Genomic DNA, 21,588 nt, shown 5'->3' on the forward strand with positions numbered 1-21,588 from the left:
TCATAGGCTTCTCTAGGTGTTAATTGTATTCTATTTGTGCTCTATTAAAACCAAAGTTTGTCTTCTGGCTGACAGTTCTGGTTCTGAATGGTAAACAAGAAACTGAATGTTATTTAATGAAAGCATTAGCAGCTCAATCATGTATGAAAGATTCTGAATTATGGTGTGACCTCCTAATACCACAAAAGAGGTATATCATGGAATGTGGAGAATTTGTAAGCAAAACTGTGAGAAGACAATACAAAGTAAATGTACTGCCTTTCTTCTAACCCTTCTGGTAAGTTTCATGAAGGTATAGTAGATCTACATGCAACCTGGAGCAACATAATTTTACCCCAAATTTTACTGAGTCGGCTTCTCAAGCACAGCAGAAATATAATGGTATCTGAAAGTTACATTACCCTATCCTTTGTACCTGTATAGTAAAATCATCCTGAGAATCTGGATATTAAACTATGATGCAAAACTTCAAAGATATAAAACTTCTTTTGGGACACATCTCTTTTTTTTTTTCCTTTTTTCTTTTCCTTTTTTTTTTTCCCTAACTGAAAATCCACTGAGTACTGAATTCTAATGTTTTTTTTTTTTTCCTCCAGTAGAACAAAACTACAATTATATACTGCTTCTTTGCCATAATATCTGTCTTCAGAAACATTTCAACTTCCTTTTTTTCAGTATTTCCGAATCTAAACACAGTCCAAAGTTGTTTTAATCAGACCATATACTTAACAGATCCACTTTATTATCAGTCTCTGGCTTACTGTCTGGATGAAGTGCCCATGGCAGATCCAGCATATTCAATAATGATTTAAGCTCTTTAGTTTTTGACACCTGGATTAGCTCTCTTGTCAACATCTTATTCTTAAAATAAATCTGACTGCAAGTCTACTCTAGTCACAATTTTCTAGTTTTCTTTGTTTCACTGCCTTGAAAATTACTGTTCCAAATATGTGGCAAGGAAGCCTTAGCTGACTTTTCTGTGTATCTCAAATAAGAATCATCATTTCTTTTTTTTCTAATTTCAGCTTTTTCATAGTTACTCAGCACAAGAGTGAATCTAAAGCTCTGTTATGTAAAAGAGAAGAGACAGTGACAGTAACCCTGTATTTTTACTAGTGTATTAATTTAACAAACCTACAATTATACATTTTTTTCCATGTCTAAGACAATAGTGTTACTTGTGTCATTTGTTATCCCATATCTTATAACTCTGTTAGGATTACTTTCTGAGATATACTTTTTCCACCTGGTGTTTTCTTTAATCTTTTGTGTGACATGTATGACTTGACATATGACTTGACACTGTAAAATTAGTTTTTTCTGATTGTGCATATTTTGCTCTGGAAAGCAGACTTTTAAATATCACTAACTTCCTTCTTTAACATAACTTTCATTTCAGTCATCTGCAAATTTCACCAGTGACTGTTTTTGTTATGATGTATGACTTCTGTGACTTCACAACATGTTAACAGTTTGTATCTATATAAATGCTGATGTAAAATGCATTTTGCAAAATATGTAATGTGTTGTGATAAATGTATTCATCTAGTATCAGATCACTAAGTTAATAATTTTCTTATATCTCAACTTTTAAACAGTGGAACAAATGCTTCATCCAATTTCTTCTATTAAAAAAAAAGTTGTCCTGTTAAAAAAAAAAAAAATTGAGAAAACCAGCTCTTGTACCAGCTCTTATTTTGGGATCAGTTTCAGAACTATAATGGACTAATAGATGAGTTGGACTCATAGATGAGTTTTTAATGACTTAACGTACTATAATCAGTTGTTTTTTTTTTATATTGGCACTGGTTTTCTCCCAGGCAACAATAATTTCATCAGTTCCAGATATTTAGTGAAACTGACCTTTATCTTTCAAAGCTTCCAGCATCTAACTCTTAAAACTGTCTAAAACATATTCTCTCAATCTCATAATGTGAAGATTCCAACATAAATAGATACCCTTTATTCGTCTCCTAATTATGAGGAAATGGGAAAATTTTCATCATATGATATGAAGGTCACCTGTCTCTTTCCTCCTAAGCAGCTAATCTGATATTAATATTGTATATATATGGATATATAGCATAGATATATAGAATATATTTACAGTTACAGGCACATTTTTATCAATCTCTCTCTTACCTATAAGTCCTTCTTTTGTTGTGTTTTCTCCTTGCTTCCCTTCAATTTCAGTTTCCTTATTAATTTTCTGAAATTATTTCTATCAACGAATAAAAAGGATATTTTTTTTTCAGTTTGCTGTATATTCATTTTTAAGGGTACAAGTATGTGCGTTTCTGTGCAACTGTGCCTTTTTACACATGTACATGTATACGTATTTTTATGTATGGACATTTAATATGCACTAAATGTTATCACAAATTAAATAGTACCTAATCAGTTCCTTAAAATGGGCTCAAGATGTGCTTAAACAGAGACATTCCTCCAGCATCATTTTGAGTGTCTTGCAACATTTATATTATGTTATTTTATCAGTACTTCTCTTCTAGAGATGTGTTCCTCAAGATATTATACGATCAAATTTCTATAGATTTTTCTGGTTCACAGTGAACTTTTTTTAACTTAAGACATTGTTTTGTATCTATTCTTACATATCTGAAGTTCTCTCAAAATCAAAATTTATTATGGACTGTGAAGGATTAAGGATTCTTGTCCCTAATTGTGCTATGTCATTATTTTATGGCTTGCAAGGTACACTTCATACTTTATTTTGAGAAATTATTATCAAGATAATTTTTCGGTTTTCAGAAACATTGAAAAGGTAAAGTATTTTTCATATGTATTATCAGTTTCCTGTATTCACTAAATCTTCCTAATATTTTATAATATCTTTTTCATTATACTTGATGGGAAGCATGGTCTTGCTAGAATAATGATTACCAAGCTCTGCTATCTCCTTTTAGGAAGAGAAAACACTGCAGATTATATCAGAATTTTGCCACATGGACTGAGAATGTAATCTTCTCCTGTGAACACGAAGGGGTGAAGGAGCTCTGACCAAAGTTGAATTATGTTGGCTGAGGAGAAGAAAAGCTTGAATGCATGAAAATGGCCTGCTTGGACTTGTCTGTCATGTGCAGCTTCCTTCTGCAGTTTCAGCTATCAACCCCAGAACATCCTACCAGCCCTAAGAGGACAAGGGCCAGGCACTGCTGGGGATTTGTTTTTCTGCACATACTGAATAGAAACTGCAAAACTTGGGTGAATCAGGAGCACAGTCTCAACAAGGATGTTTTCTGCAGGCCAGCCAAGCATCCAGAAGGTACAAGTTTGACTGTGTATCTTCGTGGCTGAGTTTCCACTTCCACAGTTCTACTCTCTACTTTAGACAGCTACTCTCAATAAAATTAACTAGAACTGTAGTTGTATCTAACTGGTCACTTCCTTGGATACCAAAATTGGACTGAATTTTTTGTTATGGTGGTTTTAAGTTTACATGAATGACATTTTAAGAATTTTTGATTTTCTGCTCTGATTACAAACTAAGTCTGGAACAATTACAAATAACTGCATGAGAATTAAATTACAAGTACACAGGGTATTGCAGTTAAACTGACCCTGTTTATATCCTTAAAGACCATAAAAGGGTACAGGACATTGAGATGGAACAGTTCTCACTCTATCATCTTTCTACCTAAGTCAGCAAAAAGTAATTCAAGCTTTACTTTAGTCTTCTGTTTCCTACCTAAACATTATTTCAAAGAACTACACGACTTAGGTCTTTTATCAGAACCGGATGCCTAAAAGCAATTTGTTCTATAAAACACTGTACATACATATTTGAGTGTTTTGCACCACAGCTACTGCTACCCCAGTGGTCTAGAGGAATCATAATACAAAGCTCAAAGGTCCCATCCAGTCACATTCCAATGATTCCTATCATAATTGCTGCCAGAAATAGTCTTATCAACATGATATATAGCATTAGGCTGCAGATGGAATTAAGGCCAGATGAACCACAACTAGCATGTACCTCCTTTTTCAAGTATTCATTTGCAGCATGATTTTAGATATTGCTAACAGATCCATCTCTCATATACTGACCTGGGATTATGGGGAAATCATTAGAGCATATACATACTTCTGACATTTTAATGAAAGACTGCATGCCTTGATTATTGATTATATGATTTCAATCATATATATACATATATATATAATATGTTATGATTATATGATTACAATTTTATATATGTATCATTGTATATGACCATTATATGATTATACATTGATTATATGTATTTCTTCTCTGTCTTCCTTTTGATTACTATATCTTGAGCAGGAGTTTCTGAGGGGTAAGTGATTGTTCTCATAAATTCAACACATGACCCTGTGGAAGGGTAACTATATGCTTGACTGGAGATTGCCTATTTACTCTTCTTCATGGTCTGTCTCACAAGGTTAATTACAGGAAATAAAAGAAAAGCTTTTTGGCTTTTCCTGCACAGATGAAGACAAAACGTACACATGCTTCTTATATTACAGCCATTGGACACATTTGACCCTTTGCCTGGTCATTCACAATATCATAAAATGAACAGGTAAGAGCAACAGAAGCAGAATCTGTACCTGAATCTACCGGAAGAGCTAATACATCTCTGATGTACTAAATTGAAACCACAGGTCTGCTTACTGAGATTTGTCTTACACCTCCAAATTACTCATCTATGGCCCATACTCGATTCCTAAGAGAAAAGGAAGGCTACTTATTATATGGAGTAATTGGCAATCTCTCATTGGCAATCTTAACCAATTCAGATTCATCCTGGCAGACCTTATATTTGGTAAAATCTGTTATATTTATCGGATTTTAACCATTGATACTCATTGTTAAAAGAAATTATTATATTAGCAATTTAAAAACTTGATGCTCTATTACTGTGTGTTTCTGTGAAATACTGCTCTTTAGGGTGAACAGAGATATTTCTGTGATTCAAATATTGTGAAGTTAGGGGAAAAGATATAAAAGAAATGTGACTTTAATATCATGAATAAGAAGGAACGTATCACAGATTCTTCTAAATCTTCCAGACTTTCCCAGGAAGGAATAAAATCAGCTCTAATATAACTTTGAAGACATATGAGTTCTGAGTTTCTAAAAATATCTCTGTGTGGTAAACGTTTTAAGAAAAATAAAAATATGAATATTTGGAGGAGAAAGAGAAAATATATGCTAACTCAGAGGTCTTCTGTCATTCTCTTTTCTTCTTTTCTTTTTAGGAATGGAATTTTACATTGTACATTGTACATTTTGAATGTACAAATCCCCTCTATCCCTGTCTTTGAAAGGATAGATGTTATAACTCTTAAAATTTTAATTTATGAAGCTCACTTAAGGTAGAATCCCCAGCATTTTTAATTATTATGTAAGAAGTTTTTTTAAAAAAACACCTTAAATATTTCTTTTTCAATGACTTTTAACATAATAGGGATATTTTTTTCTTTTCTTTTCTTTCCTTTCTTTTTTTCTTTTTGTTTTTTTTTTCAATTACCGGAGAAGAAGCTCACAATAGGTTTTTGTCCAATATACTTGATAATAGCGATGCTAGGTACTACAAGGTCCTAAATTAATATCTTTTCTTTAGTAAAGTCAAATAGAAACTTTTCAATAAGTATGAGGGATTGAGTCTCTTGATATTGCTCAGTAAGTAGCACAGTTTTTAGTTGTTCTAAAATGGTTATTGAATCCATGCTGGTAAATTTAAATGACAGCTAGGCTTAAAATAGATATTCAACCTTTGCATATCTCACTTTCCTGATGTTTCCATAATGCTTTTTGAGTATTCTAATTGTATAAGTACTGACAGCATAAGGAAGTCAATAGGTGCAAAAGAGTGAATTTGCATGACCAAATGGAACCTGTCTGTGAGACAGTTCTCCAATCTCCTTGTGTAATCAGTGGAATAAGGAGTTTTAATTTCTCTCCACAGAATAAAAAGGCAGCTAAAAGGGTGTAGGTAGGTTTTTTGGTACCAAAAAAAAAAAAAAACCAAAAAAAAAAAACGGAGAGAGCAAATCCTTTCCTAACATTTTTATTTACTCTTTTCTACAAAAGAGCATGATGATAATCATTGTATTTAAGGGTGGAAGCACCTGTATAAAGGTTAGAGAAACTAACCACTTACACATCGTAGGCTACTTATTGAGTTTCAGTCACTACTCCTGAATTTGTGGACTTGTTGGTCTTCTGGAAGCCTTCCAGAAAGGAAAAAGTGATCTTGAAATGAAGGTTTCAAAGGATAAAGAAAGAATCTTCTCAGATGATCCCAATGATAAGCAACTATAAATAAGAAGCCAGTGTGATGCAGTCTAGAAATCATACACCCTTTAAAGACAGACAGTAATTGTTGGAACAAAATAACAAAAAGGAATTCATACATTAAGACTTCTTTTGCTTCTTTTTCTTTCTTTTTAATACTATAATAGTTGTTGAGTACTATGAGTCTGAGCAAAACATGAATAATATAAGACAAGGGTTTCTGTTATACCTAATGTTACTGGCCTATAAACCACGGTCTGCACAGAGCTGCTTCTGCTACTGTCTTCACTTACAATATAGATGTCTTGGTCTGAACCAGGGTAGAAACAATTTTCTTGTTAACAGTTTCACTTTTCAGAAAAGTCTTTTCTAAGTACTTGTTGAAATTAACTATGTTTTTTAGTCCTACAAGACTGATAATGCTTGACATTTATAGTTACTGATGAAGAATGATGTGCAGACCCAAGGCCACTTGATTCTGGAAAACTTCCTCTGTGCTGGGAACAAAAGGGAGGAAGGAGGTCACACTTCTTCCCTGGAGGCATTCAGAGCCCACCCGGACACCTTCCTGCCTGACCTGCTATAGGTGACCCTGCTTTGGAAGGGAGGGCTGGGCTAGATGATCTTTCAAGATCCCTCCCAACCCCTAACTTTCTATGATTCTATGATTCTTTGATCCCAAGCTGTGCCCTTCTGAATCTGTGTGTCCCTGCATCCAGCTCCCTTCTGCATTCTGTTGCTAACAACAAGAATCCAGTCTGGGACTTTTCCCAGGGCCTGCCCTGCAGCCTTGTTGGTGAAGTGATTGGTATCGAGGGGGAGCATAACAGTGGGGTTTGTATATATTTGCATAGGTTTCAGTATTTCCTTTTTTATCGTTGCTGTTTCATTAAAGCTGTGCAGTTTAGTTTTCAACCCATAACTCTCTCTTCTTCACTCTCTTTCTTTCCTTTTCTGGGAAGGGAGAGAAGTTAATAGCATATTCCATTAGATTAATTGCTGGCCCGGTGTTAAAACCTGATCACAGGCCTTGGATCAGTTGTGGCTGCTCCTTTATACCACCTTCAAGGCCATCAAAGACTGGGAACATGGGGTGAAATAAGTGGGAAATGTGACTCTTGTGACCATAAAGCTCTTTGAGAAGGACTTGGTTCTAGGCCTGCTTACTTGAACACACATTTTTCAGTCCCTGAAAAAACAGCGAGAAAGTTTAAGACAGGATTTCAGAACTACTAATTATGCTTTGTACAGCCAAACTTGTGCATTCAGAAGGGGGAAAAAAGAGTAAGGGACTTGATTCTAATAAGTAATTAGGACACTTTTCTGTGCATTCCTTTTCCTTTTCCAAGTTCTGCAACATGTAATTTAATGACCATAAAAATCAAAATTGTAAAATATTCCCTTTAGTAGAGACTCTCAACCCTAGCTGTTTCATTTAAGATATTCTGCTGATCTTAGTGACCTAAGTAACAATAATAGCTCTTTTCAAGCCACAAGTATTTTCTGATATGTAAATCATTCAGTTTCCATTAGAAGTAGTGAAGCTATAGCAGATTAACAGTTGCAGATTAGTGCAGCCAGGACTCCCCACAACAGGAAATCCTATTCCTCACATTTCTGAAGCTGAAAGAGTTATGCTATTTGTGACAAAACTTAATAAGCCTCTTTCGACCATCATCTTAAACACTAGGATGGCCAAGTCATTAGGAATCCTAACATGATTTGGAGAAGAGGGGAGATAAACTGTAAAAATAGACTGTTTCCTTCTCCTTTATGTTTATTTTCCCCTGATTAAATTAGATTTTTTTTCCCAAATGTTCATTCATTTCTTTTTTTGATATGGCTTACATGTTTACACAAATGCACAAACTCTCCTGAGACAATGCAAAAGCAATAAGAGCAGTAAAGCTAAGCTATAACTGACCTGATAGCCGGGAAGCAAACTAAATTGAAATAAATTAATAGCACACAGAAACAAGTATTGTTCTGCATAAATCAATATTATGGATTCTATTTTACAATCTTTACTTATATTGAGTGCTTGATGGTCAGCTTGATTTTAGATTGTGTGCTAAGTACCGTTCAGTAGTAGTCAGGATTGTCAGCATTGTGTAAACCAAACCCCAACAAAAAACAAAACAAAACAAACAAACAACAACAACAAAAAAAAAACCCGAAAACAAAAACCCCAAAAAGCAAACAAGGACAAAAACAAAACCAAAAAATACCAAAACAACAAAAATAAAAATGCCCCAACCAAACAGAAAACCCCAAAACCAAACTAAAATTCAGTTCAGGAAATTCCAGAAAGTCTTACCCCAAAAAGCAAACAAGGAAACAAACTAACAGCAACAACAAAAAATCCTGCCAGTCCTAAAAAAACCAGAAGCTAATTCAAAAAAGAGCCTCTAGAAATGAACTTCAGGTGAAATAAAAATTTATAAAGGTAGTCATAGGTAATTGATTATATAAACATCAATATCTAAATCAGAATTAGAAAAAGTTGGAAGTTTTGCAAATGGCATTCAGCCCAATGTGCATTAGGGCTGTTCTTGTATATAAAATCAGCTCATTGAAAAGGGAAGGATCATATATGTGCATCATTATGTGCAACTTAGTCCTTCCTGGACTCAAAGCTATTTATCTATACAGTTATTTTAAATTAAAAGCATTGTACTTTCTTCACTATCTTTTCAGTTTCTATGTTCTCTGTTTATGCTAAGTACGGATACACTTTTTGACTGGCAGAGAAGGTAATTGTGTGGGGTTTTTTTTCTAGTTTTTTCTCTGAAGTTTGCATAAAGCCCAGCTGTCTAGTAAAAAGAAGAAAAATATATTTGCCAAACACAAATCTGCATAATTCCAAAAGATTATGGTATGCAAAAGGCAAATACATGTTTACAGAAGGTACAACATATTGCTGAAACTTTTGCATGGCATTTGTATGTAAGCTGGAGGAATAATAATTAATATTAAATAGTTTTACACAAATAGAATTAATTCTAGGAATTATAATAAATCTTACTTAAAGAGTAGCAAGCTTTCATCCACAAGTAAATAATGGTTCTTTCTAAGTAGGAGTATTAAAGTCATAAAAACATAATACCTTTCTGTTCTTCTAAGTTTGCTGCCTCTCTCTGATGGGTTCTCTCAAATGCATCAGAAGTCTACATTTTGGAAGATAATAGATGTCTAACAGATTGGTGAAGCCAGAAATTACTGCTGGAGTGTCTGGCAGGAATTCTCTATTGTGCTGAAGAATTCTGAGCAAAGCTGATGGAGCTGGTTGAGACTGAATGCTTGAAAATGAAGTGGATCAAGCTGGGCTTTCAGCAAGCATGTGCCTGACATTCATGTATTTTATGCCAACACCAAGAGAGCACTAAAAGCTAAAGTACCTCCAAACTTGACAAGAATGCAGGACATAGATAAAAATAACAGATGTGCATGTATAAAATGAGCAAAAGTATTGTTAAACCAATTAGCAAATTTGTAATGCTGTGCATGACAATGCATATTTTCACAGGGAAATATATCAAAGTTTAGCTTTAGCTGGTCAGCCCTTTGATACTGACAGATTTGGAGACAAGGAGAGACAATAGTTACTGTCTGGTGGAAAACACATTCCTTAGAAACAGCTGTGCAGAATACATCCACCATAAAAAGCCCTAGAGAAAATGTCACAGTCTGAACAGGATTTTAGAGTTTTCACAAAATATGCATGCCATCGTGCCTTGTGGGTGAGGAAAGGAAGACGTAGGAAATAGCACTGTAAGGAGTGCTTCATTTCTTACATTAAAGAGTTCTGTGTGTTTTAAAACTGAGATATAACAAGAGATAAAATAGGATTTATGTATCTCATTGTTTCCTTTTTTTTTTTTTTTTTTTTTTTTTTTTGGCTGTAGTTTACTTCTTTTGGAGAAAGTATGTTGTCTTAGAAATTGCCCAGGGAAGACAAAATTAATTTTCTCAATTTATATAGAGCTTTTAGTCAGATAGCAAGGCTAAAACAGGAAGGGGGAAAAAAAAAAAAAAGACTTTGGGTCTATATAATTATATAATTGGCTTCATTATAAAAATTACATAATTGAAGTCATGTTCAGATAGCTAATGTTGACAAACATTATTTGTTTCCCAGCATGACAGAACCTATGGAGGTACTAGCATAGAGCTAAGAAAGTTACCATGTCATGACATCTTACTTTTCATGCTTAGCCTGCTGCCTGATGTTGGTATTTTAGGTTAATATACTCTTTTTATAACTGAAGCTGCCTCGAAATGTCTTCACTGTCAATTACAGCTTTTCATTAGATGTCTTCATATGTGGTAGCACAACTGCTTTCTATCATGTACCTTCACTTTCAAATGAACTGTGCTAGACTGAGACAAAAAAGGATCTTCATTTACAGACAGCAGTCCCCTGCTTGGAAAATTCCTTCAACAGGATGTTATTGGTGTGGGAAACATGCAATTGCTCTAGTATTAATGATATAAACCCACTAACTCTGATGTAAACTGAGGAAAGCACAAGGAGAATGTAGTCGTGCAGGAACAAACAAGAAACAAAATATTTTTGCCTCCTTTGGCTATTGCTTTGGTTTAAGTTGAAATATTCCAGTTTGACACAAAAAGCCTGTTAAGTCTGAGACTAATTTGGATATTTATTTTGCCCTTTTGTAACTGGATAATGTTTAGTTCTAGGGGACCCTTTTCGTTCTAACTTAAACATTTCGTTCTCCATGAATAAATATTTATTCATTGTATATGGTTTTTTCCTTGCATGCAGACTGTTTAGTTTTCAGATAGAAAAAGGTCAGTTCATCAAAGAATACAGGTACCATAATGAAACAAAAGCAACCATTTGTATAATTGTGCTGGCGACAAGCAGACCAGGCTAATGGTATGAATAATGACTAATTTAATTTTTTTCAAAACCTGCTCTAAGAAAAATGTGAAAACATCAAACAGGGTTTTTTTATACAAATGTGTTAAAACTGGGTATCTTTTAGCATCTAGAACACATACTGAAGCCTCATTTATTCACAAAACTGGGCAAAACCCCTGAGGCTACATGTATATTTGTAGACTAAATAGTATTTTGGAACATTTTGGGGCCCTGTAGTGGTATTTTATGTTACATTAAAGTGTTTGAACAGTTCCTTACACTCATTTAGGCTATGCTGGTGATGATTACCCAAGTCCTTTTTCCAGTCTGATATTACCACAAATTGTCATTTTGCAAACACATTAATATCACGTGCACATCTTGGATTACAGACCATGCTAACTCTAAAATGCACAATAAAAGTAACCTGAAGAATCATTCTCCCTAATGAAAAATATGCTTTTGTTATAGGCAGACATACGTGAGGGTTCACATTTAATGTTTTTATTACTTTCAGTGGTTTAGACAACTATTTATTAATAAGGTGAACTGCTATTTGTACCAAAACAAACATTTTTTTTCTCAAATGGTTCAATGCAGTTACTGAGCGATTCAGGCACTGGAGAGAAAAGGGCTCTAAAAAATCAGATTACAATGATTAATTATGCCATTTTTCAGTTACAGTCTAATCCAATACCCGTATCATTTTTATGTTATATAACTACAGATTGATGGCTGTCAAAAAACCTCAAAACAAAATTACAGAAAGGCTGGTACAATGCAACTGAAGGCTGTAAGGCAATATTTCTCTACAGGGTTTGAATATGCCCAAAATTTTGAAAAGAAGATTTTCAAATGGATGAATTTGTAGATTTAAGCTTTTATATTTTTACACTAGTACTCAGTCAGAAAAAAAAAATTGAACCATTTTTAATTTTCTTTTTCCTTTAATAGTTTCTTTAATTTCCTTTAAATCTGCATTTAATAGATACAAATAGAGAAAATATATTGAATTAAATTCTTATTCTCTTATCCAAAAATTCAAAGAGAATAAAAATTAGCTTCATTTTATTTTTTAAACCTCAGTAACATGATTAAAGAAAGGTACAGTGTGGATACATTCTAAGATTCATGTGTTAAGTCCCACTGATACGCTTTGGGAAAAAACTTTTTTCAAATGTTTTTCAGAACTGAAAAGAAAAAACTAAACTTGATATTAATTTACTTCTGAGAAGAGTTGCTGTGAAATTCAGATCATTTTGTTAACTGACCACTTTGACAGGAAGAGTAGTTAGCATTTGTGATCAACTGACAGGTTAGTAAGGAGAGAAGTAAAAGATCAGGCCAATGGATGAAAGATGTAATTTCATTATGCTGTTTTTTTCAGGATAGGCAGCTAATGAGTTCCCCATCTTATCTCTGTTTCTGCCCCTCCACAGATGCAGCTGAGTGAAATTGTAGGGGTCAAAATGGTGTCTTATTTCCAGTACAGGTAATTTCAATGAGCCAGTTTACAGCTGCTGCTCAAGCTGTTGTGCAGGTGAGCTATGATCAAAGGGAGCAAATAGCATGGCTGCTCCATGCTGGCTTTGAAAGAAAAGCCATTGTCTCATGAAGCTACACATGAGGGAAGAGAAAAGAGAGAGAGAGAGACTGAACTGATTCTTGTAAAATAATGAGGGTTAGCAGAAAGCTAGACCAAAAACTTTACAATGGATTAAAAAACAATGCTGCTTAGATACCCACTGAGGAAGTCAGAGCTGAAAGGATTTTTTGCTTCAAAGAAACTATCCTAATATTTTTCTTCCTAGACAATTGCAGCTACAAAAGTAGAATTTTCAAATAATGGCATTTTTAAAAATATATTTGCTAAAATAAAAAAAATCTCACTTGAATACCCATGTTTTCACACAAACATAGCTGCTTTCAAAAAAGCCCTAGTGATACAACTTATTAATTCACCATATCTATTGTTGTATAATGTTCAGCTTTTGGAAAGAAAGCTTCTTTCCCCTACCTCTAAATTTCTATATTTCATTGTATCATTAGTTTGCATTATTACCTGTTGCCACTACATGCTGCCAAAATCAGAAGGGAGCCACACGGCAGCATGTCATACAGAGCTGCCAGGAGGCCTACATAGAGCTCCTGGCCAGACTCAAAATCAAAAAGGGTGGAAGCAAGAATGGGTAACCTGAGAGGAATACAAAAATATAGTCTAAGAATCTAAAGAAGAAGTTAAGAAAGCAAAAACCCAAGTGGCCAGGCATGCCAAGGACCACAAGAAGGACTTAAATAAGTACCTAGGTGAAAAAAGGAAGACTAGGGGAAATGTGGGCTCATTACTCAATGAAACAGGGGACACAAGACATAGAAAATGCCTTCTTTCCATCTTTTGCTAGTAGACTGAGCACAAGGGTTCAGTCCTGTTTAACCATCTTCATTAACTATCCAGATGATGAGGTAGAGTGCATCCTCAGCAAGTTTGCAGATGAGACTAAACTGGAAGGAGTGGTTGATACACTAGAGAGTTGTGTTGCCACCAAGAAGAATGTTGATGGTTTGGAGAAGTGGAGTGTTAGGAACCTCATGAAGTTCAACAAGGAGACATGTAATTTCCTATTCCTGGGAAGAAAAAAACCCATGCACTAACATACTGAGGGTTGCCCAGCTAGAAACCAGCTTGGCAGAAAAGAACCTGGGTGTTCTGATGCACACCAGCAAAGTGTCCTTGGAGCAAAGAAGGCTGCTGGTATCCTGGGCTGTATTTAGACAAAGTATTGCCAGCAGATCAAGGGAGGTGATCCTTCCTCTCTACATAGAACAGGCAAAGCCACACGTGGAGTCTTGTGTCCAGTTCTGGGCTCGTCAGTACAAATGAGAGATGAAAACACTGGAGAGTGTCCAACGAAGAGCCATCAAGATGATTAAGGGACCAGTGCACATACCATAAAATGAGATGCTGAGAGAACTGGGACTGCTTAGCCTGGAGAAGACACAGATAGAATCTCACCAATTAATATAAATACATGAAGAGAGGGTATCAAAAAAAAAAAGGATCCAGGCTTTTGTCAATGCTACCCTGCAACAGGACTAGAGACAACGGACACAAACTGGAGCACAGAAGTTTCTGTCTGAACATCCGACTTTTTTACTGCGAGAGTGACTGAGCACTGGTACAAGTTGCCCAGAGAGGTTGTAGAGCCTCCATCCTTAAAGATACTAAAAATTAATTTGAATTCAGTCCCAGGATCTAAGTAAGTAAGTAACTCTAAGTTACTCTGCCTGAGCAAGGGGTTTGGATTAGCTGACCTCTCAACCAAGTGTCTTACAGCTTCACCAATTCTATGACCCTAAGATTCTGTGATTCAAGCTATCATAAAGATAAATTGGCAGTTAATCTCTCTGATTTCTCTGATATCTCTTGTGTAATATGGTGATTAGAGTCCTTTCCAGCATGACTGTGACTGAGATCAAGAAGTTGTGTTGTTGCTTGAGTTTCTGCAGAACTACCAGTGCCTAAGTCAAGACAAGAGGTGCATTACCCAGTTTCCTCTAAATATTGTGGCCTGTTCATCAATATAATAATATGAAATAACAGTGTTTATACTGAGGATGAAATTAAACTTGAGCAGTCTGCTGAAGCACTGTCAAAAAAGAAAGTCTCTCTCCCTGTTGCTTTCCACTTTGTTCTCCCTCCCTCTGTAAGAGTTAAAAAAAACTTGACTTTAAGAAATTAATGACATACTTTCATCACGCATCTGCTTGTTTTGCATTTTCATGCAGTGTTGAAATAGTGCTGATAAGAGAATTGAAGCTTTATTTACATACATGAATAACTGTTTGGATTAAAGCAGAGATGAGGCCCAAGAGAGGATAAATGGTATACAGTGGTTCAACAACATTACTAAATGGATTAATATCTAATGTATTCTAGCAATGTTTGGATTTATTCAAGTGCATAAAAAACAGAAAATAGAATTTAGATTCTTGAATTGCATTTTTTATTTCGATTTCTAGGATTATATTATATTTCCAAATGTCAGGTTTAGCTATTCCCTGGCGTATCTCGTCTAGAACTATACAGTTTAATTTCTTTTTCAAACTGAGTACTAGATTTTGTTTTAGTACAGTAATTAATACAAATACAATAGTGAACAGGAGAAATTACTGTAATGTAAGAGTTCTGCATTACTTGGAAGGGTATCATGAAACATGATCTTTTTTGCCCTCCTTTGTTTTCTTTCCCCTCCTGAAATTAACATATAAATTAAATATCCAAAATTATTTATAGACAAGAGTAGGTATCTGGTAGTAATTATTGTTCTCCATGGTGATATTAGGTGTCAGAACATTAGGAAACAAATTGACCTGACATTCTATATAAATTTCATTTGGACTTTGGAAGTGTCTTGGAAGTCACAGCAATAAGGAACTTATTTTAGGAACTGAACTTTACTTTAAAATCACATATTTGTACACTTTTTCTTTCACTTATGAAAGCCCCTAGCAAGAAGAAGATTAATGTATTGGGATAGAATTATTTTAAATAGATGTTTTTCATGGTGTTTTAACCTTCAAACACTACTTGCATCCTGAGTAACTTGGGCAATGCTGTCTCAGTATTGTTTGAAAAACAACAAAATTCTTTCATCAGGCTGACAGTCTGGAAAAAAAATGACAAATAATTCTCTACATGGACTTCTTGAAATACTGTGTTTTGATGTGTTAGATTAGATGTTTTAGATTGAGGACACTTCTTGCTTAGAGGGACAGTGTCAACCTTAACATCTTTAACTTAAATAAAAGATTTTCTTTGGTGCTAAAAACACCTTAGATACTCAGACTTAACTTCTTTTCACCATACTAATTTTTCTCTGACTGATTTTTCAATATGTTACTTGTTTTAATGTTTTTCTTTTCTTTTCTTTTTTTTTTTTTAAAGTACAAAGAGGTGTTGACATCTCTTCTTCTTGCTGCTTAACTGCTCCAATACCCAACAGAATAACAACATCAACATCACATAAATAATGATTTTCCAGAGAAATTAATCTTTGAATTCGTAGAGAGATCAAATTTATGTCTTGATTTTTTAAAAATAAACAAGATTTTTAATTCATCACAGAAGTTCTCATTAATACTAACTTTACATGATGACCTGATCTTCCCATCAGATGGACACAGTGACATTTTTATTTTTTAAAAGTTGGTCACTAGTTTTTAAAGCGTGTTACCAGCAAAGTCTCCAGTTGTACTGAGTACTCTTTCGTAAGTTTTCAGATGACCTAAAAAGAGGAAAGATGGTTCTGTTAATATGACAGGAGTTAGGAGAGCTAGGCTCAAGAACTTCATTTTATCACTGATGTTTTTTGTTATATTAAGCAGGTTGTTTATCTCCACTGTATTCTGTTTCTTGCCAGCAATATAAGACGACAGGATGTTACTCCTTTACTAGATTGCTGTAAGGACATTGAAAGCCTAATCATGGCCCAGTGGTGAAATTACTCAGCCAGGAACAAAAGACTGGGAAGTTTTTTTCTCTCAGTTAAATTTATTTTCATTGAATAGTTGTTATAGGATTAATTAAAGAGAAGGATTGTGGCCTCCCAGCAGGCTGCAGGAGGACAAAGCTAAATCAGCCTCTGCCCTGTTCACTGGGTGAAGCAACTCCTGCAGGTAGTTTTCAACATTTCCTGTGCAATATGCTAACCTGTAGATTCAGTGAAAAAGTAATATCATTAATGTATTTATGTTCTAATTTAATTCAGCTAGTCTAAGTTGATTGTTTGAGCTAAAGACAGTTATCATTTTAAGCTTCCTTTGTGATTTCATAAATTAGTAATGCAATGGCTACCTCTCAGGGCTTTCAAGCATGTTAACTACCCTCATGGTTTGCTAAATTGTCAGAAAAGTTATTTTATGTAAACTTAAGAATATTTCTCTTAACAGAATTTCATTTAACACTGTGTACACTCGTGTGTACACAGAAATATTCATTAAGTCATTTCGCTGCCTCATTTGAAACAGCAACAAGAGAAATAAAATGAAACATTTGTGTACATAAAAAGTCCATTTGCATAAAGTACTTAAATATGTTCTGTAAATGGAAAGAAAAATAAGAAAACAAAACAAATTGAAAGTATTTAAGAAATTATCAAACTAAGTGCAGTCTTCAGATCAACAGATATACCTCCTGCTTCCACTAATATAAGCACGTTGATTTATTTCTGTACAGTAAGGTATACTTGAGAAGAGTGTATATATTGAGTATTTCACAAGAAATTCTAGTGCTCTAATTGTGTGTTTTAAGCTTGGTAAATAAGGAGAGAGGCTTGTTGCATTTATATTATGACTCTAATATACTTTTGTTCAGTCTTTACATGCATTTGCGTTAATCTTTCTCATTTTGAAGATATATTTTATGAAAAATTATTATAATTTTATGTTAATTTACCTCTGGTTTTGGTCATATTTAATACCTCACTCCTTAGGAATTTCTAATCTAACAGATTAGACCACACTAACAATAAACATGGTCTCTTCTTTTAACTTCAGCACATGGTAGATGGAATTCTGGTCCTATTCGAATCAATGGAAGAGTTCTCATTAAGATAGGCATCAACATTTTTTCTCTTAGCTGCTGCACAATAACAGGTCTATTACTTCTTTGACAATGGAGATATGAGCAAGAGCTACAGCTTCGTGCTTCAGCTTGTTTCTCAGGCACCCAAGGTTCTGGATGCAGTGCTTTGTTTCTGTGAGCTTGTCTGAAGTTTTCCTTACAGATGTGACAGCCAAGAAAGGTACAGTATTTTCTTCACCTGGCACTGCTCTAAGGTCAATGCCTTGGTTCAAAACACTTATCTTGCACTCTTCTTCAGATGTATGTCTGGAACTATCCTTGTCTGCAACCTTCTTGCAAAATAAACACCTTAATCTTTTGCCTTTTCCCTTTGTTAATGTTCACGCCTAGACCATAGTAGCCTGAAGCACTCTCCATCTTATTTTGAGAATTCACTATGGCTCAGCTACTTTCAACCAGAGTGAGACTTAGGCATGCAGCAGTTCCTCTTGAGGTCTGATTTATATTGGATAAAAAGATGCTCCATCTGGGCTGGCAGGAAGTTGTGAACTGCCTCTGTGAATCAATGATTAGTGGAAGACCCCCAGGATGCAACAGGTGCATTTCATCAGGAATTACAGAGATTTAGGAAGCAGGGTGAATGCACATAACAGCATGTTTTTGCTCAGGTCTTTGATATACAAGGGCATGCATTTATCAGAAGTTTAATTCATATATAAGCAATTATTTTGAATTATGATATATCTATATTTGAGCACACAAACTGTGTTCAGCTTTGTAGGGCTTTGGTTTATTTCTTTACCAAAAAATTACATTTACAATTACAAAAAAGAAAAAATTGCAATTACATTAAAAAAAAAAGTTACATTTTAAAAAAAATAATAATCTAGGGAGAATTTCTGAAGCTGAAATTTCTGAGTTTAGATATCAGCAGAGAAGTTTTGAACAGTGAAGTAAACAATTTTACTTACACTTATTAATTCTTCAAATCCTTAGAAAAAAAGTAAAAGAAATGAGTCAGTTGCTACCCTGTAGTTCAGGGCAATTGCACTGTATCTTCTCAAGGCCAGAAAAAGTCATATAATTGGAAAATTAAAGTTAGAATGTATCTTATACTGTGCTATTATGCTTTCAACTTGGAAAATACATGATTTAAAACTCTATAACAAGAAGAATATTCAGGGATGATATCATATTTCCTTCATTATTTTGGGGCAGGCTATATAGAAAGCATGCCAAGGGAAAATCTGTTATCACTGTTTTAGGAGAAGTGCGCAGCTCTTTAGTGCTTCAAGACATGGGAAAGTCTCTGTGTCTGTGTCTTCCTGTGTGTTTGTACTTGGTCTAGTACACTTGTCATCCTTATTAGCAAATGCAAACTTATATGGAACATAAATAAATAACCAGCACTAATATCTTATTCCCTTTCAACACCTCCTTTATAAATTTTACTGAGCTATCCTGGTAAAGAAATGTATATTGTAACGTAACACTTACCAGAATGATCCCATGTAGTTGTATTATCTTTGCTCATATAGTTCCTTGTAGAATAGAAATACTATTCCAAAATGGGTTAAAAAGTTTAAGAAAAATCAATATAACTATCATTTTAATTTTGTTCTGCCTCCTGCTTCAGCTTGTATACATTACATTGGTAGAACTATTAGAAGACTGTAAGGTGCGCAATCCTTTTATTCAGTCTTGTATGTTTTCTTAGCAGCCATTAACTACTTCATGAACACTCTTTAGGGTACATATTTCTAAATGTTTTAAATCTCATTATCTCTCTCAAAAGGTCATCGCTTTAGAAAAATATTTTTTTATTTATATTTTTTACTTTCCAAATATCTCTCTCAAATTTACAAAACGATTAAATGTACCTTTTTTTGAAGTTCATATTGAAAGGTCTTCTTTTCCAAACAAAATGTTATTTATTTCATTTTTTCAGCTGAAATTTTACTGTTCTTCCAATTACTCATAGCTAATTGAATTGCTAAAAAAACAAAAAATAAATCAAACAAAACCTATACAAAACAAAAAACTCCACAGCCTTCATTCTTTGCTGTTCTATTTAATCAAATAAAACAGGTCGTGTTCATAAATTTTGCAGAGCTGCTGACATAGCACTGCACACCAGGAGAGGTATCACACATTATTGGACTGTTAAAACACCACTCAAAAAAAGGAAAATGTTCTCAAATATAATGTCCCTTGGCAGTTAGCATAATATCACAATAAAAAAAAAAAAAAAAAATCAAACAAAAAAACTAAACAAACCCCCCCCTGCAAGCTTACATAATTTAAGGTTAATGTTTCTCATGGGTGATGAGACCATTTCCTGAGTAAATAATGATACTCAGGGTATCATTACTCAGAGTAAAGTAAAGTGACACAAATTATCAAAATACTTGGAGCTGTTTCTACCTTTAAGAGGAGCTTTTTCTCCTGAAATAAAGAATGGAGAGAAAGAAGGATTGATAGTGAGACATGAACTTCTGTTTTTTCTCTTTATGTAAAATAGCAAATAAGAGACTAATGTTTTTGTCAAATTTATAATCAAATTAGAAGTTACATTTAGGTATATATTTTAAAGGGCAACGGCAGCTTTGAAAAGCAAGTGGGAGAGTTCCTTGTTTCTGTAGTTATTTTCACACAAACTAGCTAAAAAAAAGTTGATTCATTAAAGTTTTTACATTTTCAGAGGTTTGAACCATTTATTTTAAATTTTTTTTAACACTTTCTGTATAGTCAGAAAGGAGAGGATTTTTTTTAACTAAAACTGAAAGTAATTGCATAATTTCAAGAAAGGGATGTTAATAGGAAGCGCACATACCACAACTCCTGACAAAATGGTATGTGTTAGCAATACTGACATGAACACAATGTTTGGACCTCAAGATTTCTAGCATCTCATTCTGCCAGGGAGCTTCCTTCCATCATTATCACTCTGGAGGACTGAGAGGTGATTTGCAGTTTGGTTCTTATCAGCCCCAACTCCATCCTGTGTAAAGGTCATTGCTGAATGGCAGGGGACACTGAACAGCTGCCTCAACAGCTTTTCAAGCATAGGGGGTGAGAGAAAGTGAGAACTGAAATCTAGGTCTCCTGGATGCTGTACTACTGAATCAATTGCCTTTGTTTTTTCTAGAAGTTCATTCAAAGTTTGAAAGGCTTCAAGTGTGAGAGAAATATTGATAGGTCACTTAGCTCCTTGTCAAACACTGCAGAGATCATAACAAATCTGCAGAAGAGCCACAATATGAATGCGTTTTCTAGATGGGGCCAACATGTTTTTATCACATGTAACATCTGAACAAGGAAATGCCTTCTACAAATATTTGATGCAAATGAGAGCATGCACTCACATGAGGAGTCCTGCTGATTTCAGTGAGGCATCTTGCATGTATAATGTATAAATGTATAATGGTTTGCAACACTGAGACTGTTCTGCAGCCAATAAGGCTCTGCTGGAAGCTTGTCAAAGTTGTTTCTAAATTTATGCAACATAGGAATCAATCTGTGCATATTTTCTCCATCTTTGTATTTGGCTTGAGGTAGTGTTTATAGCTTATTGTTTTGAACAGTGCCAATAGAGTCCTTATTTTACCAGTTTATTTAACCGAACACAATATTGAAAACTATTTTTGTTGTTTTATTGTTTATTTCTTTTAATATGCCTAAATATTTCACCTATTTATGCTTTAAGGTTTCTATGACAAAGCTAAATTGAAAATTATGACTTAAATGTTGTCATACTGTAAGTTAGAATCAAACCAATACACATCAGACTATTTCTGAGCTGGAAAGGCATGGATGCACATTTATGTATGGCAACACCAG

This window comes from Heliangelus exortis, chromosome 1, assembly GCF_036169615.1.
Source record: "Heliangelus exortis chromosome 1, bHelExo1.hap1, whole genome shotgun sequence".
NCBI classification, from domain to species: domain Eukaryota; kingdom Metazoa; phylum Chordata; class Aves; order Apodiformes; family Trochilidae; genus Heliangelus; species Heliangelus exortis.